Below are 24,742 nucleotides of genomic sequence, written 5' to 3' on the forward strand. Positions count from 1 at the left end.
CCAAAATACATTAGTATCCTGTGCATTTGTTACATAAAAATATATTCCCATGTTAGTAGCAGGTGTGGCAAATGTGAAAAGTTTGAGTAACTCAAAGAAGTAAATAAAGAACTAAATGGAAGAGCATCTAAAATTTAACTTAAAGTAGCTAACATTTAAATGAGTCTTCAAGTGTTTCCTCCTCAGAAAGATATTTTTCCTCCACATGGAGGAAAGAAGAGGGCAAGTGAAAAGATCAAAATTATTGAAGATCTACGTGTTCAGGAGTTACTTATACTTGTAAAGATTTGCTTTTCGTAAGAGTAGAGCCAGGAATTGTATCTCTAAAACTATTTGGGTCAGGTCTGGATAAATATTATAGTGTTTTCAATACACGTTTTAAAAATTAGAATTTTTAATAAGGAAAATCATTCTCATAAGTATTTTCTTCATATAACGTTTCCCTAGAAAGTGTTAAGTGATAACCAAAGGTAATAAATTATGACATAATGTTTAGCTAGTTGGAGTTTTATTTCAAAGGTATTTAAGTATCTCAGGTTGACAAAGGCTTGTCTACATATGCAAGATGGATTAGGCAATTATACACAATAAATCAGGGTGAAAAACCTATTACGAAGCAAAGATAGGGGTGAGGGCTGTTTCTGTGTCTAAGATTGATTGCTTAAATTAGTTAAACTTACTGTCTTCTTAATTTTGCTAGAACACGAGTGACCAAACACTTTTCCTCCTGGGTCAGTATCTTGCATATACAAGATTCTCAATGAATATTTTGAATATTTGTCGTAAAAAATGAAATTTAAATGTAAGGATGCTTTCAACACACTATGTATTCATTTAAAACTCTGTTGTTTTGCCTACTTTATAATATTTTGGTTTTAGTTTAATGCTCTATAATATTTAATTACTCTTTCAAAAGCTAAAAAATAAGTTATTAATAAACTATGCAACATGTTAATTTTTGAATCAGATGAAAGCAGAAGTTAAGAAACTGATGGTAAAAGCTCTTGGACAGTTTGATTCAAACTTGAGTGATAAATGGACAATTTAGAAGAAAATCACCCAGACGTCTTCCACATGTGAAGGTACCCCGGTGAGGCTTTTGCACTGCTCTCGTTTTTCTCTATATCAGTGTTAAACAGCTTATCATGTGCACCTCAGCTCTAAAGTGCTTGGGCACTTCCTCCAGCCCTTTCCAAAGCACTTCTACACTCTCTGTACCTTAAAACAATGAGAAAACCCCAAACAATCTACATAGCATTGGGATTGATATGGTTTGGCCGTGTCCCCACCCAAATCTCAACCTGAATTGTATTTCCCAGAATTCCCCATGTTGTGGGAGGGACCCAGAGGGAGGTATTTGAATCATGGGGGCCGGTCTTTCTCATGCTATTCTCGTGGTAGTGAATAAGTCTCACGAGATTTGATGGGTTTATCAGGGGTTTCCACTTCTGCTTCTTGCTCATTTTCTCTTGCTGCTGCCATGTAAGAAGTGCCTTTCACGTCCCACCATGATTCTGCGGCCTCCCCAGCCATGTGGTACTGTAAGTCCAATTAAACCTCTTTTCCTTCCCAGTCTTGGGTACCTCTCTATCAGCTGTGTGAAATCAGACTAATGGGGATTAACAAGGTGGTTTAACAGGTTTGCTGGATAATGCTTAGAAATCCCATACAAAATATACTGTTTACAATGGCAGCAAAAATATGTGGCATAGGAATAAATCTAAAAGTGATGCCACATATTTTTGCAGCCACTGTAAACAGTATATTTTGTATGCGGTTTCTATTTCAGAATATTATAAAACATTAGCTGAAAGATATCAAAGAAGATTTGAATAACTAGAAAGTTATACCATTTCATTGGCAGGGAGAACTCAGTATCATACATGTGTCAGTTTTCCCAGAATTGATCCAGAGATTACTGACATTTCCAAGAAAAATTCTAAAATACGTTTCCATCAAACTAAATAAGCAGATTAAAATATGGATATCAAAAGCAAAGGGCATGAATGTCCAGTCACACCTGAAGGAGATTAGGTCAGGAAGAGTTCCCCAAAAAAGATAATGCTTATTAAAAAGCTGTAGTTGTGATATAGTGGACATTAATTCAAGAAAAGCCAAATAGTTGAATGCAATGGATAAAGAATCTAGAAACAAAGATATATGAGTGTAAAAATACAGATGCATGACAGAAATGAAATTGTAGATAGGTGGATTGGCTTTGGAGCAGTTAGCTAAAAACCCATTCCAGATTGATAAAAAAAAATTGTATGATAAGAAACACCAAGAAATTGTAAAGACCATATATGATAATTATATATATATAATATATTTATTACTTGGTGGTGGCAACATGATTGTCAAATAAGAATAAAATGCACTAACCATATAAGGAAATATGGCTACATTTTATTACATTAAAATTAATATTTTATGTTCATCATAAAACACAAAAAGAGAGCAAGAAAACAAGCAAACTATGACACAATACCAGCAACATATATTAGTGATAAAATTCAGTGTCCAGAATATATACAGTTGAATATACATAGAAACAAACAGCTCGACAGAAAAATGTGCAAAAATATGAACAGGTAGCTTACAAAAGTGGAATCATGAATTACTAATACATCTATGAGAAAAATGTTTTTAAATCCCACTAGAAATCACGGGGATGAGAGTAAAAATCACAGTTAGTTGCGATTTGACACCCACAGACTGGGAAAATAAATTTAAATCTGATAGTACAGTGTTCAGCAGATTGGGACTCCCATTAATCAGTGGTCTCTGGGGCTTTACCTAGTAATGGTAAACGCGTACATTACCTATAAATACAGAAATTCCACTCCTTGGCATATAATCTAAAGAAATTCCTGCCCATATGCACCAAGAGATATATACAACAATGTTTGTAGCTGCATTTTCACAAAAGCAAAACTTGGAAACAATGTGGTGTTTTCTAAAACCAGAATAAACAAATGAAAGCCACACATTTAAACATGTATGCATCTCAAAAACATAATACTGAGCAGTAGAAGAAAATCACATGCACACAAATACACATTTATATTTGGTAGGATTTATTATTATAAAAGCTAAAATCAGCAAAACTAAATAACATATTGTTCAGGAATATTAATATTTTCATATAAGTATTGATAAATTCAACATAATAAAATACCAAAGCTATTGATAATGTACAGTGGTAGTAGTCTTTCTGTCATTCTTACATATTACCTGTTGTATATACTTGGCATAAATTTAAAACAACAATATGAAATAATGTGATGAAAAATTAATGAAGCTACAACGTGAATCCCTTTTTGGGCAAGTTGTAAAAAGAGATCTGGGAGAGTTTCTCCTCTCTGTATCTAAAAGCACCATCTCATCTATATTTAAGATGTCAAATATAGACTCATGCAGTTTTGGTTTAACTATTTAAAGATGGCTTTCAACAGGGTTTCATGCTCCCTTAATTGCTTGTTATTTAAAAAAAAAACCTTCTATTTTCTGTGATGTCTTATTTTAATGTTTATAAACCAGTTTAGTTTAAAAAACAGTGGGTTACTCTAACATTTACGCTTGATTTTCCTTTTAAAAATACCTTCTAATTAAGAAAAAAATCGTGGTTTAATATAGAGTCATTAGGACAGGTGTGGGTGGGCGGTGAGCAGGTGGCTGGACTTCCTTGGGAGACGCAGATCTGTGTCTTCGCAGAGATCATCGTTCTGCACTGAGGAAGTGTGTGACGTGCGCTGCCGCCCGTTGCTCCTGGCAGCAGTGAGGAAAACCAGCTTAGGGAGACCCGGGAAGCAAAGCAGAATGGCAACCAGACTACCAGCCAGATGGACACTGTTCAGTACAAACTTGTTGACTCAGGGCACAGTCTGGACAGGCCATTTGACTGCCTTGTGTTTCAATTACTCCGGCCCAAGGAGGGAGGAAAAGGACCGTCTAACTGAGAAACAGGCGTTGAATCTAAATTGAGATTTCCAAAGGTGAATCCTTGTTAAAAAGGAGAACTCATGGTTAGGTGCAGCCTGCCCTGCGAAGCCTGGGTCACTGAGCATCAGCAAGTTTATGTTTAAATCATCTTTTTTTTTTTTTTTTTTTTTTTACCATGACACCTCCGACTGCAGATCATTGACTTGGCAGAATAGCAAGTCACACATTTAGTGACAAGTGAAATATGCTAATCATAGCTTGACTGTTTTGTAAAGAATTTCACAGCAGAAAAAGTATCATTGATTTGGAAGCAGTATACAGGGGAAACCCATATACAGTGAGTTTACTAATTGTGACAGCTCTTTAAAAGCAGGTAGAAGGCATTATTGCTGAGGCAGCTTTGAGGAGCTGTTTGTCATTTTAAAAAAGCATGGAAGCAACAAAAACCAGTTGGGCCAAGGCTTGGGAGAATGGAGGAATTATGAGAATAAAAAAGAAAAACAGGAAAAAATTCTATTTCATTTGAGGAGCTCGGATTTCAATGCTTTCTCTTAGATAATGAGAGTGCGGTTAGATGCAGACGGAAATGGCACTAAGTGCTCGTTACTTTTAACTGTGCAATTTAAATACTCAAGTGTATCCGTGGAAAAAAAGATTTAAATAGCAAGCTTCATTACTATTTGCTCCTAGAAGACAATGATCTCTGCAGATTGCCCCATTCTGTTGAAGTCAACATGGGGATGAATAGCAATTTTGCAGTTTGAGAAGAAGAGGGGTATGTGGGAAAACTGAAATGTGAACAAAACAACAGTCGGGCTTTCTTCCATTGTTTATTGGTGCTTTGGGAATTCTCTGCAGCTTTATCTTTCATGATCGCTTAATAAATAAAAATACAGGACATAGCCTACATGTTTGAGACATGATTCACAGAATGGTACTAATTCACCTAAGGGCCTCTGCCTGGCTTAGTCCACAGAGCACATCTAAGCATCTGGAATCACACTGGCAATTTTCCCAAAGGCCAAGGGCTTTAGTTATTTTGCTGGTTATGTACATAGACCAGCATAAACTATGCAGCCATCTGTATTTTTCTGTACCAAGACTGAGTAAAATGAATTTATAATTTTGAAAGCGTTCATCCTTGATGGCCCCTTCATGCTAATTTTTATTCTTTTCAAACAACTGTAAGATCTGGGATGCCCGGAACTCTGTTCGTTCCAGATGCCCCGTCCATCCTCCTTTACCTGGCTGCCCACTACTTTGCCATCTCACTATGTTCACCACACAACGCCATAGGCAATTCGTAAGATCGCTAGCAGAGCAGACTCTTGAACCACACTGCCTAGGTTAAAATATCCGCTCTCAGCTTGCTGTGTGGAATGTTGGGCACATAACTTAGGTTCTCTGTGCTTTCTTTCCTCACTTCTGAAATTTACCAAAGAGTAATAACACATTCCCATTCAGTTACTGTGCGGGAGAACAGAGCTGAGCACACTGACATGCAATAAGGGCTCACTCAATAAGTGTAATGTATAGTCGCCAACACCACGCATTACTGTGATTCTATTCCACCCTGAATAAAATCACTTTCTCTTTCGACTGTGGTGAGTGTCAGCTGCAAGTGACGTGCAGAGCCACACCAGGGGCCACAGCATTTCCCAGAGAGGAGAGACAATCCACAGGGGAGGTTCAGAATCTGGAGCCTCTTAAGATGGCATCCGTAATGTCGCAACTTTGGGGATACCAGATGAATGGCAGGTGATATTTTACTGAAACTAGCAAAGGGGGGAAATTGAATAACAGATAACTCCAGAGTGTGCATTATCACAAAGGGGAACTTCAGGTAAAAGTCTCACTGATGTTCCTGGAGCCTGGGGATTTGGGTCATCAAGGAAAAGCTGCACAAAAAACCACAGGGTAAAAGGACTTCTGATTTTGACAGAAGAGCAGTCAATGTTATGTAAAGAAAGACAGTCGAGCCCTTAGGTTATTTTAGGTCATAAGAAAAAAAGTGACTTGATTAAAACACATATTGTAGAGAAAATTTATAAAAATTTTAAGGATGCCAGTTCACATGTGGACATAAGCTAATGAACTGGCTGGGACAAGACCACTGGATTTTTGATGATATTCTAAGGAAGATGACTTGATTCCTGGAAATCAAATTTATTAATAGACGAGATTATCAGGCCTAAGGCATATATGCTATTTTATATTAATTTTTAAAGAAGTGAGTTGTATTTTACATCCTAATAGGAATTTTAGATAAAAATAACTGTTGACAATTACGCAGAAACAGTTTTGTGTTCAGTCTTGTTATCTGTCATTGTCATCATACTCTTCCAAGGGTATATATTTTTGTGCAAGTTATAGTCCAAAGGCGAACCCACAAGGCCTTTGCTTCCACTTTGATGGAGTTAGAAGTTATTTACATAAGGTGATAAGAGAGGCAATTTTGTTCTCATTATTTCACCTGCCCTTACACCCTCCATTCATGCAGACAGAAAGCCGTTTGATAGAATTATGCATTGTCCTTGTAGATATTTAGGTAGCTTCTTTAAAAATACAACTCATTAGATGGGCAGTGGAAGTTGACCGAAATATTCAGGAACTTGTTATAGTAAGTATTGATTTATGAGAGTACCTTTCTTCTGACAGGGGGTGCTAGGGGAGCATGGAGAACGGCAGACCAACTCCATGGGGGGAAAGATGAAGAGCAACGGTGTTTTTGAGCATGGGCCCTGAATTAAGTAAGACATATGTTCAATTTCTAATGTTGACACTTACTAGCTGTGTAAATGGCCTTGGGCAAGTTAATGGAACAAGCTAAGCCTCATATTTTTTCATCTAAAAAAACCAGGGATTTTAGTTTCTGTTGTATTATGAAATAGATAATAATAATTATTAAGCAATTAGTAAAACTGTTCATAACCAGACTGACTGTAGGCAAGTATGAACTCTAACAGACTATATGTACAGCATTGATACACATAAGTGGATAATGTGAAGATAGAGGAAAGGACATATGCATTAGAATTTCAATTCAAATTTCACAGCGGTAGACAAATAATACCTACCATCACCAGAAGCATAAGAAGTCCCCACGCAGACCTGTGGTTTCCTAGACCTTCTTCACGCTTCCCAATAGCTTTGGTGGGCTAGATGCTGGCCATGGTAACCATGCATTCCGCTGGCGAGAGCTTTGTTATAGCTTCATGAGTCTCAGAAGCTGGATCCACTGGCATTAGAGTCTGACTAATTTTGTTTTTCTCCTAGAAGTTGTTTCTGAATGGATAATTTGGTGTTAGACAATTAGAAATTCATTGGATTTATGGTCTAGGCAAGATACATTTGGTTGATTTTTCTTTTCATGTAATCATTTCTTGTAAGTCTCTGAATGAGCACATTTTCAAGCTTTTTGTTATAAATAGCAAAGCAAAATAAAAGTTATAGAAAGACATTAGAGGTTTCTTCTAATCTTCTTGCCTGTTAGCAGTCTTCTTTCTCCTTTCTTTCTTCCCTCCATTCCTTTGTCCTCCTTCCCTTCCTTCCTCCCTTCTTCACTGCCTTCCTTTCCTTTTTTTTTTTTTTTTTTGTTTATAGTGGACAAATTAGTTATCATCAATTTATTTCTGAATATCTCAACACTTGAAATGCACAAACCTATGCTCTGAGTCACAATACTTAAATCACCAAGTGTCCTTTTAACTTTTTACTTTAACCATAGCTTTGGGTTCAACTATACCGGATAATTCTATCCCATTGAATTAAAAATTGTGCTTCAATATCAATACTGCACTAAAAGCTCTGGCATTGAATTGGTGTAATTTTAACCTTCTAATAGAAATGGTTAGTGTGGGGTTTCTATCCAGCTAGCTCATGGTTTAATTTTGAGAGAAATTCTTTGAAGAATGTCTAATTGTTTTCAGAAGTATGTCCTTTTGTTTTGACAAAGCTCACTTTTCCATTCTCTGTGCCAACATTTTTTGCCACTGTGGGATTTTCTACACTGTTGCTTGAAAGTCAAATTAAAGGTCTTAGGCAATTTCCGCTTAAAAATGCCATGTGGCAGATAGAATGGAGGTTGAGACTGAATTTTACCAGTGATCAAGTTAGGTCAGCTCTACACAGCTATGGCTGAATATTTATAAAACCCAAACATTCAGACTTTCACTTTATTACTGTCAGGCTCCTCCCTATCCCACCAAATAGAATCTATCTTTTTATTGCTAGAGGAAAAATTGTTCTATGGTTTGCTTTTTTAATAGATTTACAAACCTCTGAGTTTTTAGAAAATACAATGAGTGTTTAATTAATTTATAAACTTAAAGCTTAAACCACTTTATTTCCTTTTTTGTATGCCGAGTGGAAGGAGTTCTTCTGATGGGTGAACCTACCTTTCCTTCATATAGTTCAGTCCATCAATATCTTGTCTCAGCATGTCTTTTTTTAAAAAAATTTTACCCAAAGAGAGATGAATAGAACAAGGTTGGCTAATGGCCAGATCAAGGTGGGAAAAGGAATCCTAGGGTAGATAATTTAACCACTTTCCTCCTGCCTGTCCTCACATCCACAGCCCTATGTAGCTAAGCATAAAGAGAAGTGCTGGATCTTGATTGCTGAATTCTGAAAAGGTACAGAAAAAGTAAGTGGCCAGAATAGAGAAGAATTACAAGTCAGATAGATATTCCTTTGATGAGTGGAGGGTGGGTGCAGAAAGGCAGGAGGAAGGTTGCAGAAAACTGAGTAACACCCATGTAGTAGAGAGTTCCCTTCAAACAACTTCCAGACTCAGAGAATGAAACCTGTTTACCACTGTACCTGTTCAAGGAGGATTTTCCTGATCCCCTTTTCCACCCTCATTCTCTCATGCCCCAACCTGGAAGAATAGAAGTAATAACTATTGAAAAAGATAGAAAAGGAGAGAGAAGCTGGTCACTCCTTTCCTTAGCTACATGAAAGAGAATCTTCAAGTGAAGATCAACGTGTTGTTTCATGGAACTAAACATTCCATATATTTTAAAATTCGTATATTTGGCTGGGTGCGGTGGTTCATGCCTGTAATCCCAGCACTTTGGGAGGCCAAGGCGGGTGGATCACCTGAGATTAGGAGTTCAAGACCAGCCTGGCCAACATGGTGAAACCCCATCTCTACTAAAAATACAAAAATCAGCCAGGTGTGGTGGCACATGCCTGTAATCCCAGTTACTCGGGAGGTTGAGGCGGGAGAACTGCTTGAACCCGGGAGACGGAGGTCGCAGTGAGCAGAGGGTGTTACTGCACTCCAGCCTAAGCAACAGAGCAAGACTCTGTCTCAAAAAATGAAAGAAAAGAAAAAAAATCGTGTATATTTTGTGTCTTGAATGTCATGATAGGACCAAATTCCATGAGGTCCTCTATAACTAGTACAGTGAAAAAACCTGACTTGTGAGATACTTATCACAAAGCAACCTTATCTGAATTCTCCATTTAAGTTTTCCAGGATAATTTACCCTACTCTTGGATTAAAAAATAAAAATCTAATCTCTCTATGACACACCAGAGAAAGCATAGAAAATGCACACTATTTGGAATAGTTCATGTTCGTGGATAAATATTTGATAATCTGTAATACCTTCGTCAACAGTCAGCAGCAGCTAGGCTGGCAAAAGAGCTTGAAAAAAGTGTAATATTATGAATGACATCTTTACTAAGTTTTGGTCTGCCTTGAATGATATCAAGTTTCATCTTTGGTCATGAGCATTCCTAAATCCTGATAGAGACAAACAAGGACTTTGTGACATCTTGCTGTTGCCTCTTGAATGTAATCCAACTTTTCCATACTGTATTTACCTGAACTGTCAAGGTCACTTAATACACAAGAGCATACTACAGTTCTTGAGTTTTTAAGAGGCATTATAAATGTAAACTTTATAAACTTACAAAGAAAAAATGCACTGATCTTATGTGTGCCACTTGCTGAGTTGTGATAAATGCAACCACTCATGAAACTACTGTCTGCATCAAGATATAGGATATTTTTTATCATGCCTGAAAATTTTCTTTTAGCCCCTTTCAGTTAATCTGCATAGCCATTCTGATGCACAACCACTGTTCTGATTTCTATATGATAAATTAGTTCACCTAATCTAGAACTTCATGTAAATAGAATTATATAATATATACTCTTCTCTTTCCAGGTTCTTTCACTTGGTATAATGTCTGAGATTCAACCATGTTGTTGAGAGTATCAGTAGTTAATTCATTCTGTTGTAAGAATCTACAACAACATGCTTATCCTTTCTCCTGTTCATCGACATTGGTTGTTTCCAGTTTGTAACTACCATTAACAGAGATGTTCTTAACATTTTGTACAAGTCTTTTCAAAAGTAATGTTCAAAATATAAACCTTGTACTTTTTTGTTGTGTACTCCTATGCACATTTACTTTATTATTTTTGATGAAAATATCAATAGGATTGTTTTTTCCCAGATTTATTGAAATATAATTGACATATAATTGTATATATCTAATGTATACAACGTGGTGTCTGAAACATATACAATGTGAAATGATTACCACAATCAAGCTAACATATCCCCCAACTCACATGGTGACAATAGCCATTCTAACAGTTATGAGGTGATATCTCCTTGTGGTTTTAATTTGCATTTCCCTGATAATTAGCAATTTTGAGCATTTCTCCATATACCTGTTGGTCATTTGTATGTCTTCTTTTGAGAAATGTCTGTTCAGGTCCATTGCCTATTTGCTAATCATGATATTTGCTTGCTATTGAGTTATTAGAGTCTCTGATATATTTTGAATATTAATCTCTTATCATATATTTACTTGCAAATATTTTCTCACATTCCATGGGCTGTCTCTTTATTTTGTTGATTTTCTTAGCTTTGTAGAAGCTTTTTAGTTTGATGCAGTCTATTTTTGCTTTTCTTGCATGTGCTTTTGCTATTATATTGAAAAAAATCATTCTCCAAATCTACGTCAAGTAGCTCCATGTTTTCTTCTAATAGTTTTGAGTTTCAGGTCTTACATTTAAGACTAAACCATTTTGAGATGATTTTTATATACGGTGTGAGATAAGGGTACAATTTCATTCTTCTGCATGTAGATATTCAGTTTTCCTAACACCATTTATTGAAGAGACTGTCTTTTCTTTGTGCGTGTTACTGGTGCCTTTGTGAGAGAGCAATTGACTGTAAATGGGCGCATTTATTTCTGAACTGACAATTCTTTATTATTACTATTTTAATTGACACATAATAATTGTACATATTTATGGAGTACAGTGTGGTATTTTGATGAATGTGTAAGTGTGTAATAATCAAATCAGGATAATTAGTAAATTCATTACCTCAAACACTTATTTCTTTGTGCTGGGAACATTCAAAATCTTCTCTTCTTGCTATTTTAAATTATACAAAAATTGTTGACTATAGTCATGCTACATTGCTACAGAACAGTGGAACTAATTCCTCTTAGATAGCTATGATTTTTGTATCCATTAACTGATCTCTCCCCAGCCTCTTCTCCTGACTACACTCCCCAGTCTCTTTATTCTACTCTCTACTTCTGTAAGATCAACATTTTTAGCTTTCACATATGAGTGAGAACATGGAGTATTCATCTTTCTGTGCCTGGACTATTTTATTGTACATAATGTCTTCCAGACTCATCTATGTTAATGTGAATGACAAAATTTCATTCATTTTTATGGCTACTTAGTGTTCCATCATGCATATACACCACATTTTCTTTGTTCATTCATCTGTTGTTGGACACTTACGTTGGTTTCATATCTTGGGTATCACGAATTGTACTGCAATAAACGTAAGAGTGTAGATACCTCTTCAGCATACTGATTTTTTCCTTTGAATACATAACCAGTAGTAAGACTGCTGGATCATATAGTAATTCTATTTTTAGCTTTTTGAGGAACCACCATACTCTTTTCCATAATGGCTGTACTAATTTACATTCCCACCAACAGTGTATGAGTTCCTGGTTTGCGTATTCTGTTCCTTTGGTTAATATGTCTGTACCAGTACCATGCTGTTTTGTTTACTATAGCTTTACAGTATATTTTGAAACCAGGTAGTGTGATGCTTCTAGCTTTGTTCTTGCTTCAGGTTATTTTGTTTACTTGGGGTCTTTTGTGGTGTCAAACAAATATTAGAATTTCTTTTTCTATTTCTGTGAAAAAATGCCATTAAAATTTTGATAGAGATTTCATTAAATCTGAAGATCTCCCTGGGTAGTATGTACATTTTAACAATATTAATTCTTCCAATTCATGAACACATGGTATCTTGATATCTTTCCATTTATTTATATTTTTCAATTTTTGTCATCAATGTTTATACTTTTGAGTGTACGAATCTTTTATCTCCTTAAATTTATTTCTAAGTATTTTTATTTCTTTTGATGCTACTGTAAATGGGATTGTTTTATTCATTTATTTTTTGGGAATAGTTCATTGTTAGTACATAGAAATTCTACTAATTTCTGTATGTTGATTTTGTATCCTGCAACTTTACTGAATTTATTTGTCAGTTCTGACAGGTTTTGTGGAGCTTTTAGTTTTTTACATTAAAAATTCATGTCATGTACTAACAGAGACAATTTAACTTCTTTCTTTTCAATTTGGAGGTTTTTTGTTTTTTTCTCTTACATAATTAACTAGAACTTCTAGTACTATGTTGACAAGTGGTGACAGTGGGCATCCTTCTCTTGTTTCTGGCCTTAGAGGAAAAGGTTTTAGCTTTTCTCCATTGAGTGTGATATTTTCCATGGGCTTGTCCATGTGTGGTCTTTATTGTGGTCTGGTACATTTTTTCAATACCTAATTTGTTGAGTTTTCATTATGAAAGAATGTTGAATTTTTGTCAAATGCTTTTTTTTTTTTTTTGCATCTACTGAAATGATTACATACTTTTTGTCATTCATTATGTTAATTTAATATATCACAATTGTTGATTTGTGTATGATGAACCATCCTTGTATTCCAGGGATAAGTCCCACTCAATCATGGTGAGTGATGCTTTGAATGTGTTGTTGAAGCCAGTATTTTGTTGAGGATTTTTACATCTGTATTCATCAGTGACATTTGCCTGTAGTTTTCTTTTCTTGTAGCCTCCTTGTCTGATAAGGCTGGCCTTGTAAAATGAGCTTGAAAGTGTTCCCTCTTCTTCAGTTTTTTGGAAGAGTTAGAGAAGAACTTGTATAATTTCTTTAAATGTTTGGTGGAATTCAGCAGTGAAGCTATCAGGTCATGAGGTTTTCTTTGATTTTTTGAGAGTTTTTTTTTTTTTTTATCATTTCTAATTCAATGTCCTTAATTTTTATTGGTCTATTCATGTTTTCTACTCCTGCATCAGTTAATCTTGGTAAGTTGTATGTCTCCAGGAATGTATCTGTTTCTTCTGGGTTATCCATATTGTTGGTATACCTTTTGCACCTCTGTAGTATCAGTTGTAATATCATCTCTTTCAATTATGATTTTATTTTTATGTCTTATATTTTTCTTAGTCTAGCTAAAGGTTTCTCAATTTTGTTTATCTTTTCAAAAAAATCAACTTAATCTGGTTAATATTTTTATTGTTTTTTCTGATCTCTATTAATTTTTACTCTGATCTTTATTATTTTCTTTCTTCTACTAAATTTGGGCTAACTTTGTTCTTATTCTAATTCTTGGAGGTGTAACATTAAGTTGTTTATTTGAGATTTCTCCCTTTTTTGATGTGGGTGTTTATTGCTGTAAATCTCATAGAAATGTTTTTGTTGTATCCCGTATGTTTTGGTATATTGCATGTTATTTTTATGTCTCAAAATAATTTTAAATTTTCTTTTAATTTTTTTCTTTGGCACATTGTTCAGGAGCATGTTTAATTTCTACATATTTGGGAATTTTCCAAAATTCCTCCTGTCATTGATTTATACTTTTATAGTATTGTGGTTAGAAAAGATACTTGATATGATTCTAATCTTTTTAAATTTATTAAGGCTTGTTTTGTGACCTAACATATGATCCATCCTGGAGAATGTTCCCTGTGTACTTCAACAGAATGTGTATTCTGTGACTGTTGGATGGAATGTTGAATATATGTCTGTTAGGTCCATATGCTCTTTACTGTTGTTCAAGTTTGCTGCCTTTGACCTGGAGCCTGGCCTGACACTAGGGTTTAATAGGATGGGCTTGGTGGTAGGGTCTGTGGCAAAGTCAGGTTCTCATTTTCCTCTCTTTTGCCCTTGTGGAAGGTATCTCTCAGCACAGTGCTTCCTGGGCTGGTGGGGAGGAGTGTCAAAAGTAATATGAAACTCTCCCACCCTCTTCAATGTGTGTTTTCTTATTCCTGTGCTCTACCCAGGTGCTGTAACCTCTCATCTGGGTCCCTTGGCTCTTGTGAAGGTATTTTGTTTTTGTGGATAATTGTTCAAATTAATGTTTCTGGGAAGGGATGAGGGCTGGAAACTCCTGTCTACTGTCTTGCTGGTGCTGTTCTCTCTTGAGCTGTGTTTTTAAGTAGCATGCTGCTTCTTGCTGAAAGAGCATCTAACAACCTTAAAACAGGACTCTGGCGAATACTTCCACACCTTCAAGCATCAGGAGCCTGCCAGTCTGTGATTCCAATCCTTTCCCAACAAGAATCAAATGCTAGCATAATTGAGAGAACAAGATGGTTGTCACCTTGGTAAGGATAAGGAGTATGAAGAATTATTCAGGCATGTGTCACTGGGGATATAGGTGCCACTGATGTAAACAGGAAAGTGAGGAAGAAAAAGTATGATAGGGTTTGAGTTAAACTTTAGGTAAAAATAGCACTACTTATGAATTATAATGGTGATTGGGCAATAGGAGATATTTAGAGCGTGGACCACAGTGTTTGATATTAATATTTAGAAATGGTCAACAGAAAGGTAATTCAGGTTGAGGCTATTAGAAAAATGCTGACTTTGACACTGCATGATGTTGGAGTTACAAGAGAAAAATGAAAAGCCTCAAAGGTAAGAGAAAGAAAGAAAATATTCCTTATTTTGATGATCCAAAATCTTAGGAGTCCAAAGTAAAAAAAAAATTCTTATTGTGAAAATTTATAATTATTAAATAAGTTGATTACCATTAGTAAAAATACCATCTTTTAAAAGTCATAGTTAAATAAAAGTGCTTGAACATAAAGATGGAAGGATTTCATATTGGGGGAAAATATTGTTTATAAAATATAAGCATGTTTAAATATATTTAATTTAGAGTACATCAAATGCCCTTGTAAAATATTAGAAAATTAAAACCAGAAAACAGATCTATGAACTTAACTTATCCCAGAGATTAACATATTTTTCTTCATAGTTTCAACTTATTCTAAAAGTAAATTTTACTCAGAAGTTTAAAAAATATCGTTAATTATTAAGAGTTGTGTTCATTGGAATATTTTTATGGTAGCCTGGCCTAATTACAATTAAGCTTATATTTAACTTCTGCAAATGTCAAAATAATTAATAAAGTAATCCAACAGCTCTCTCTGTCTCTCTCGCTCTCTCTCTTTTCTCTCTCTGTTCTCTTACAAATGTGTATATATCCACGTTCAACATGCTGCACTAGGTATTTTGGCTGATGACAATAAGGTAGCATCCAGAGGTAATATAAATATGTACACAAATAATTATAATACAAGTTAGAATATTTTCTGGTTCATTAGATATGAATTATTGAGTGGTGGTTATAAATGTTGAACACATTCTCTATTCATTCCTAATTGATTATCGTTAGGTAGCAGTGTAAGGCAAATTTGGATGGAATGATGGCTAATTTCAAAAATCTCAATGCTATAATTTTTAGAAAATAAATAGGTATATTATGAAGCAAATAAGCCTTTTGTTCCGTTTAGAATTTCACATTGATTTATGTCGTTTCCTGAAGACTATTCACAGCAATGTAATTAATTTTGAATGTTCAGATAATGTTATTGTCAGGCCATACAGACTTAATTCATAGCAAGCTCTTAGGCAGAAGAAGTACATAAAATCCAAGCTGTTGACTATTAGTTTCAGTAAGGGCATTGAAGCAATTTTTAACAAGTGCTCTTTAGGTAATTCAGATTTTAGACTTAATCATAAACCTTTCTAGAGCATTTCTATGCCAACTAAACTTTAAATATAAACAGAAAAATTTGTATGCCAATATGTTAATAAAACCTAAGCATGGTAAAGAATTGAGATTTTAAAAGTGAAAACGTTGCTTACTACATACCAGTCATAGTTGAAGAGAATTTACTAAAGATTTTGGACTCACTTAGCAGTGTGCACACATATCTTACTTACATAATTACTTGAAGCAACCACTCGAATCCATCTTGTTCATTTTACATTTTATAAGAAAGAACAAACTAATTATGACTCTACACAGAAGACAAATATAAGCCTTGTTTACCGGGTTCATTTAGTCGTATACCTCTGCTGCTCAGACAGGCATAAAGTAGAGAAAAAGCAGAAGTGGTCATTCTTCTGCATGTTGTAGCAGTGTGCTTAAAAGGTTAAAAATCCCCTGGAGCCAACTGTCAGGAAAGGATGGAAGGGATGCTGGTGTTCTTCCATCGTAGGGCACAGGCAGCCACATGCTGATCAGGAAGCCACGCCTCGAGAGAGTGACTTGAAATGGGCTAATGTGGACAGAGTGAAGACTTATGTGCTGTGACGGAAGAATGAGGAAAGTGCTAGCACAAGACACCAGTCAGCCCAATGGCAAGAGAACCATTAGCGTGAGCTGAAATTCAGTGCAATGTACAAACAAGGAGCATGACAGAGAGAAAATATTTGAATATCTGCGTATGCGGGCTCACTCTAAAGGAGAACAATGTTGCCTCTTCAAAGGTCTTCAACTGAACTATGATAACTTGATATGTGGTCCCTTAAACTTGTGTTTAGAGAGAAATAGACAATTTGAGAGCACAAGAGCCAAAGTATTAGAATGTGATGTATTTAAAGATTTCAAACCACGGATACTTTCACGGACAACAGTGTGAAGCTCAGGTGACCCAAGATACTCAATTCTGTCTAGAGCTCACTAGGTGTGGTCTTGGATCAAGCTGGTGCTGCAACGATGATGGATATACAACTCAAAAGATTTATATTCATTCTGTGGCAACTCCTAAAAATGCCCTACTTGTTTAGGGTCTTCTATATGAGGTGCCAACCATGCCACTAGGAGTGCAGGCAGGGCTCACCTGCCCAAAGTGAGAGACAGGCACCCTTCATAAGCAGAAATGTGCTTGGAGGTGGAATCATAGCTTGTGCTGAACAGTGAGCAAAGCTTCTATGTAAGCCATGTGAATGGATGATGGCACTTTACAAACCTGTCAAATTTACAGCCAGAATATTGGTGCCATTTCAGTCACTTTACTCAATATTACAGGGTATTATATGTCAAATTTTATTTCTAGTTAGCAATACTATACTTTTAAACTATTACTTGATTACAGATTTTGATGATAAAATCTGAAGTGAGTTGTCATTTTGTAGCATAACTCTATCATGGTTATTTTAGTCAATTACATAGTTTATTAAAAAACTGATTTTCTGGGTCACATAAAATTAATTTTCATATTTTTTACAAATTTGTCACAAAGACAAATCAATGACTAATATGTACTGCATTATGTTTAAATGATTGATTGCATATGGGTGAAGCTACTTCTCTAATTACACAACTTTCCCCTGACTGCTTTCAATGTGTTTACCCTGTAGGAGTAAGAAAGGGATAAATGGCAACCATTTTCTTTTGAAATGTTTTATTTTCAGAATTTATATATTGACAGTATTTTTCCCACAGTTACATGACAGTAGTTTAATCAATCAATTACTATCATGTAACTGTAGGAAAACTACTGTCAATCAATTCATAAACATTATCTTGAAAACTATTGATCACTATTAGTTTAATTAGGCTTATGTTGCTCTTAGTAGGAACTAAACTATATTTACTAGCAAATAAGAATTCATTGTAAATCTCTGTTGGGAGACAATCCTCTTTGTGTCTTTTGCATTTTGTCATGTCTTGGGAGCAGAGGTGCTAACTGCTGCCCTTGCATGCCATTTTTTCAAGGATTTGTTTAATAGCAGATGCCTTGGAAGATAAAGATAAGTGTCTCTTTCCAGGGAAAGAGCAGGTTTGCTTAAATAACAATAACACTATCTTCCTCTAGAAGAAATGGGCAGGTAGGCTTACTGCTAATAGGTAAGCTTACTGCAGGTAGGCTTACAGCTGTCCTCTAATTCTCTTTAAGTTGCCCTTTAGGAATTAAGCTTGCAGAAGTGAAACAAGAAAATGCTGATAATCTGCCTACTGATGGTTCTTGAGTAATAAAGTCCTTTGCCTCTGACCTGTGAGTCCCATGACTTTTGACAGGACCCACGAGACCGTGCCAGACTAACTTATTAGCTTCCAAGTAGGATAAAAATCGTGGACTCTTCATTGTTCTTGGCAATATCGACACGAAACAAAGAACAACAGGAGCACTTTAAGAGGAGGGAAAAGAGAAGGAGACAAGGTTTTCCCTTCAGACACCGAATTTCTGCCCTTGGCATGAAAATGTGTATGTGCATTAAATTAAGTTAATATGATTTCCTTAGATTGTCATAATCTCCTAAGTGTGTGTGTGTGTGCATTTACAAGAGAAGAGGCTCTGACAGTTGTTAAAAGGATTCAGGAGCTTAGATTGTGGAAACAGCTGGTTGATTTTTCTCCATCACTTAGGCTAGGAGAAATGAAAAATATACTAGGTGATAATATATATGACTTTTAACTTTAGGTCTATGGAATATTGAGGAATAGTTAAGATTTGTAGACTTCTGAACTGATCTATAAAATGAACTGTGTGCAGTCTTTGCATTTATGTATTATACTTTAAGAGATCAGATCAGACTTTCTCCCAAATTCTTTTTGTCTAGAGCAGGCCTGGTGAGTGAAATACAGGTGGTGTGACTTCTGCCAAAGGTGGATTAGCCCCAAACACATGGTGGGCTTTCACAGTGGTGCTGGGGAAAAGTCTTCCTGGAATAAACTCTTCCATTTGCTCTCAGATGCCTGGAATTTTTTATCACCAAAAGGAAATCCTTTCATCCAATGTTTACAGTAAAGGATTACAATGCACATACACTGGGAAAGGTATGCTTGCTTAAGCTGGAAACTTGGTGTACAAGAATAATAGATTTCCTAAGAGCTGGTCTTCATTCTTAAACTGGTGGTGGTAGGACTTTATATGAAAGGGAGAAATAGGGTCAGAATAGTTTTGTTAATTAAGATAATTCTCATTACCCATATCCAGTGCCAGCAAGCAGATTTTTGTCTCACATGCAAACTTGACTTGATTGTCAGTGGTTTCCTAGAGGGCTGCTCAAGAATTCTAGGGCATGTCCAGGTTCGTTGAGACCATTCTATTGTCAGTGAGCCATGGTTGCCAGGAGCTTCGAGGGAAAGTTGTTGCACATATGCTAGATATTTGGTTCCCACATTATCAGCTGCAAGTGGCTTACTAAAAGTAATTGTGTCCATTTCCGATATCCTGTCATCTAGTAGCAGGAGCTGTCAAATGGCACATTTTCATTTCTTCTCTTTCTAGTCCTCCCTTTGGCAGCACCTACAGTGTATTCTCGCTTCTGAGCTGAATATCTGGGTTCCAGCTAAACCAGAGATCATAGTTCTCAGGTGATTGATCAACTCTGGTGTATCAAATAAGTATATTCACAAAGTTGTACAACCATATCATCTAATTTTAGACCGTTTTGTCACTCCAAAACTATTGTACTTATTAGAAGTGGCTCCCCATGCCTTCTCCCCGTCTCTACCAACCTCTCTGTCCTCAACTGTAAGGAACCACTCATCTATCTTCTTTCTCTACAGATGCCCACTCAGGACATTTCATATGAATGGATGAATATAATACAAAGTCTTTCATCACGGGCTTCTTTTACTTAGAATGTTGTAGCATGTATCAGCACTTCATTCCTCTTTATCGCTGAGTGGTATTCCATTGTATGGATAGACTTCACTTGGTCTATCTACTTATTAGTGGATGTACTTGGATGGTTTCCAGCTTTAGCTTTCATGAATAAAATTGCTATGAACATTCCTGTGTGAGTTTTTGTGTAGACATATGTTCTTATTTCTCTTGGGTAAATACCTAGGGGTGAAATTGTTGGAAGATGTAATAATTCTGTGCTCAACATTTTGAGGAATTACCAAATTCTTTTCCAAACTGGTTGCACTATTTTACATTCCTACCAGCAATACATGAAGATGATAATTTCTACACATCTTAACTTGTATTTTAGTTTTTATTTCCATGTCTCTCTCCCTCAATAAACTGAAGATTGAATCTATTTTGAGCTATTTTTCATTCATTTTTATATTATCAGGAATCTCTAAAGTATGTAAAAAATAGAAGCGGGACGGAAGGCAGAGCATGGATATAACTTGACAGATAGGAAATTTGAAAATTTAATTTAAGATTTTAACATTGTTTTACTTGACCTAATTTTTCCTGACCTTCTCAATGCGACAGGTTTTAATGTGCTATTTAGGCTGATTTTCACACATATTATTAGTACTCAAATCTAAAAATAACAACGTTGTCAATATTTCCTCAGGAGGATGACCAGGGTGCCATGAGAATGTGATATTACAATATCATCTCTGGACTTAATTTTAAAGAAGGAAATCATTTTCAAATAACAATGCCCTTAACAGTGGTTCCATGAAAAGAATAGCAAATTTATGTTCAACAATGATTGTGAGAAAGAAAAACAGGAGAACTCAGGAAATATGAATAATTTAAGTTAGTTCAGCCATTGTGGAAAACAGTGTGGTGATTCTTCAGAGACCTAAAGACAGAAATACTATTCGACCCAGCAATCCCATTACTGGATATATACCCAAAGGAAAATAAATCATTCTATTATAAAGACATATGCACATGTATGTTCATTGCAGCACTGTTCACAAAAGCAAAGACACAGAATCAACACAAATGCCCATCAATGACAGATTGGATAAAGCAAATGTGGTCCATATACACCATGGAATACTGTGCAGCCATACAAGAGAACAAGATCATGTCCTCTGCAGGGACCTGGGTGGAGCTGGAAGCCGTTATCCTGAGCAAACTAACGCAGGAACAGAAAACAAATACTGCATGTTCTCACTTATAAGTGGAAGCTGAATGATGAGAACACTGGTCACCTAGAGGGGAACAATACATACTGGGGCCTTTTGGAGAGTAGAGGTTAACGGGTGGGAGAAAGGAGAGAATCAGGAAAAATTACTAATGGGTACAAGGCTTAATACCTGGGTGATGAAATAATCTGCACAGCAAACCCCCATGACACAAGTTTACCTGTGTAACAAACCTGCACTTGTACTCCTGAACTTAAAAGTAAAAAAAAAAAAACAAAAAAAACAAAGGGTAAAAGTAAAATTTTTTACAATTAATGAGACTTTTTCACAGTTAAAAAACAATTAAATAATATTCTCTTGCACATTACATAATGAATTTGGCTACGACCCTTTCTCTTTTACATATGTTTTTCAGAACTGACATAGATTGTGTTAGTTACAGAAAAATTCAGAGGGTGGCAAGAGTACGTACACTTCCATCCTTTAATCTTCACCTTGCAAGATAGCACATGTGACTTATAGACCTCTTCTGTCCAGGAGTGAGGTGTTTACCTGACATATCTCAGACGTCAGTGAATCAGCTGTCAGCATTTATTGATCATCTTCCAGGATATTAGTGCTTTGCAAGTATCTCTGGGTTAATGAGTAAACATCTTTTTGAGGCAGTGAGGAAGAGGCTCAGAGATTATTCTAACTGATGACTTAAAAATGTTTTAGAATGACTTGTGCATGATGATTACTGAGTACTCATGAGGAACCTTCCGTCCACCTGTGCTGGGTACACATCAAGTCTCCATGTTGTATAATGAGTCTTTCTGAGTTCACAACTTGTGTCATTGATTTTAACAAATTGACATTTATTCTCTGATCAAGTTTAATATTTCCCCAAATCTTCAGCTATGCAAAGACATGCTTTTGATGGTAAATCTTCAGTGTAATTGTATGGAATTCCAGCACAGGTATGTCTCATTTTCAGAATCACTTTTTCTTGGAGGTCAGTCTTAAAAATTATTAAAGAAAGAGACCCTGGATTATCCTTAAAGAACAAAGATGATTGAGTTTAGCAAATCTACATTTCCCCATATATATCTACCTTCCACAGTAAAGCAAATCCTGATTCTGAAATTTCTTTATTATGTTTTTATCTAATATTCATTTTGAGGGCACAGAAAATGGAATGAATTACACATATCTTCATCACTGGAGTTTAGCATAAAACAAAAATGTTGCCAAATGGCAAAACCAAGGAAAGGTATAAAACTTAAACATAACTTTTATTTTACATCTATATTAACACAGTACAGAATAAATTCATTGGATTTTGTTCTATCCTAAATATAGCAAGAATGCCTATTGTGAGTCTGCAATTGAATTTTTCTCACTTGAAGCTACTACCTAAAATTTTACCTCACCTATAGACAATTAAAATAGGGGAAAAAAGAAAATGTTTTGGACAAGTGTTATTGAAACATGATTTGATCAAAATCACTTCCTTTGATAATATTATATTTTTGAATTCATACAACATATATGACAATGAGTCATATAACACGTATGACATATAAGAGTCATGTAACTCATATTTTTACTTTCTGGCCAAGAAAATGCCATTTGTTACTTAAGGTTTTTCTTTTAGTGAAAATTCAAAATCAAATAGTGTAAAAGTGTTTAACACAATTAGAACATATATTGGAGTAAACAATTCCTATTGTTTTGTATTGTATTGTTCCATTGGTTGTCCATAAGAGACCTATGTGAGAACTGGAGTATGAATTTTTATTGCTACAATCTACTTTGATTAATTCATAATTGTTATGTTTCATGAGTTTATAATGCTGATAGAGTTAGTATATCTCAAATTCATAAAGGAAGGGTAACTTGATTCCAGTTCAATTACTTAGGAATTCAACTTTGAGCCAGTTGGTACTTAAAGAAGCCTGAATTTGTTGATTTTACTTCACTGTGATACTTTCCATTTGCCATAGTTATTTATTTATTATTTTTGCATATTCTCCACACTTATCTAAGATGACTATTATACTCAGAATTTCCGGAGATTAATATACTGAGGTCTGAAAGTTCAAGTGTGCAATAAGCATTGTCTGGTAAGCTATAAGCCTTTCCATGTGAAATTAGTCTTGGGCTTGGTTCGTAATTGGTCACCCTTTAACTTCCATGCAATCCTTTTCTTTACGGTGAGAAAATGAGCATATCATTTATTCATTCATTCACTGATCAGATATTCATGAGAGCCTACTGTAAGCCAAGCATGATTCTAGCACCGAAAATAAGTGTGGTGAATCAGGCAGGCAAGCTCTCAGCTCTTAGGAAACTTACAGGCTAATGGGAGGGACAGCCAATTTACAAGACAACAATAAATAAAGATCAAAGTGCTATAAAAACTAAACAAGGGGAGTCTGGGGCACTTCATCAGATGGGATAGTTAAGTGTGGCCACTCTCCATAGATGACAGTTGAGCTGAACTCTCAATAATAAGAAACAAGAAACTATGCAACGATCTTGGAAAATTACCTCCAAACAGAGGAAGTAGCAAGGCGAAGATTCTGTGCCTGTGCTTCCCTACCATTTGCATTTCCTGCTTTGCTAGGGGTTCTTTACATAAGCATTTATCCACACTAGTAGCACATAATAGCATCTGTTCTTGTTAATTTTACTCAGAGGACTGTGTAGTTTGGAGGAAAAATCAATTGGTGACCCATCTCTCTACTGTAAGGATGACATACTTTGTTTTACTGGTGTAAAAAGTTCAGGTTGGACTTTCTTGTATTTTCAAAACTGGATCCCTTCTTGGGATTAGTAGCACTGAGAGCCATCATTCAGAAAGCAATAGGGAAAAAAAGTGGCTGTTGCAGATAAAACAGGAGAAATGCTGGCCTCTGGTCTAAAGGAAGAACAAAAACCTGTTATATCTTAGTTTTGTTTTGTAAGAAAAATCAATGAGTTTATCTTGTTTTCTGACATGTTGGTGTCATCGTGCTGAGTTGTCATCTTAATTTCTGTTCTTAGAGACAATCAGATGCATGGATCCTTAAAAAACAACAATGCTGATTATCATTCCAGCGGTTCTCAAACTGACTTGTGTGTACAACAATGTGCTTCCTGTAAGTAATTGTTCATCGCCTTATAAGCCTTATTAGAATATATTTTATAACTGTATAAATCTATTATATACATATTTGTGGAAACACACTCATATATACCTAGTTATATACATACATATTTTTCATCAGAATTATTGAAATCAACTAATACCACCAGACCAAACTAAGGAGATAGTTCCCCCATAAAACTTGAGGCTATGATGTGTCTGATAAGCCATGGCCAGAAACTTGCACATAACTCAAGCACGAGCACTCGTGCACAACCAGCTGAAGTGAGAAAACCAGTGAGAGAAAGAGGCTTACCTAAGGTCACACAGAAGGGCAGTAGGTAGTCTGAGAACACAGCCACGACTCTGGGCTGCCGATTCAGTCCAGTGCTTCCTCCTGGGGAAAATTACAGACCATCTCAGACGGTACCTGCACAGACAATGGCCTTATTCTTTCTTTACTCTCCTAATTTGATTATTTTTTTCTTGCCGTAGCAGTTAAGTAAGATATTTCGGCAGGCACT

This window comes from Theropithecus gelada, chromosome 5 (assembly GCF_003255815.1).
Source record: "Theropithecus gelada isolate Dixy chromosome 5, Tgel_1.0, whole genome shotgun sequence".
Taxonomy (NCBI): Eukaryota; Metazoa; Chordata; class Mammalia; order Primates; family Cercopithecidae; genus Theropithecus; species Theropithecus gelada.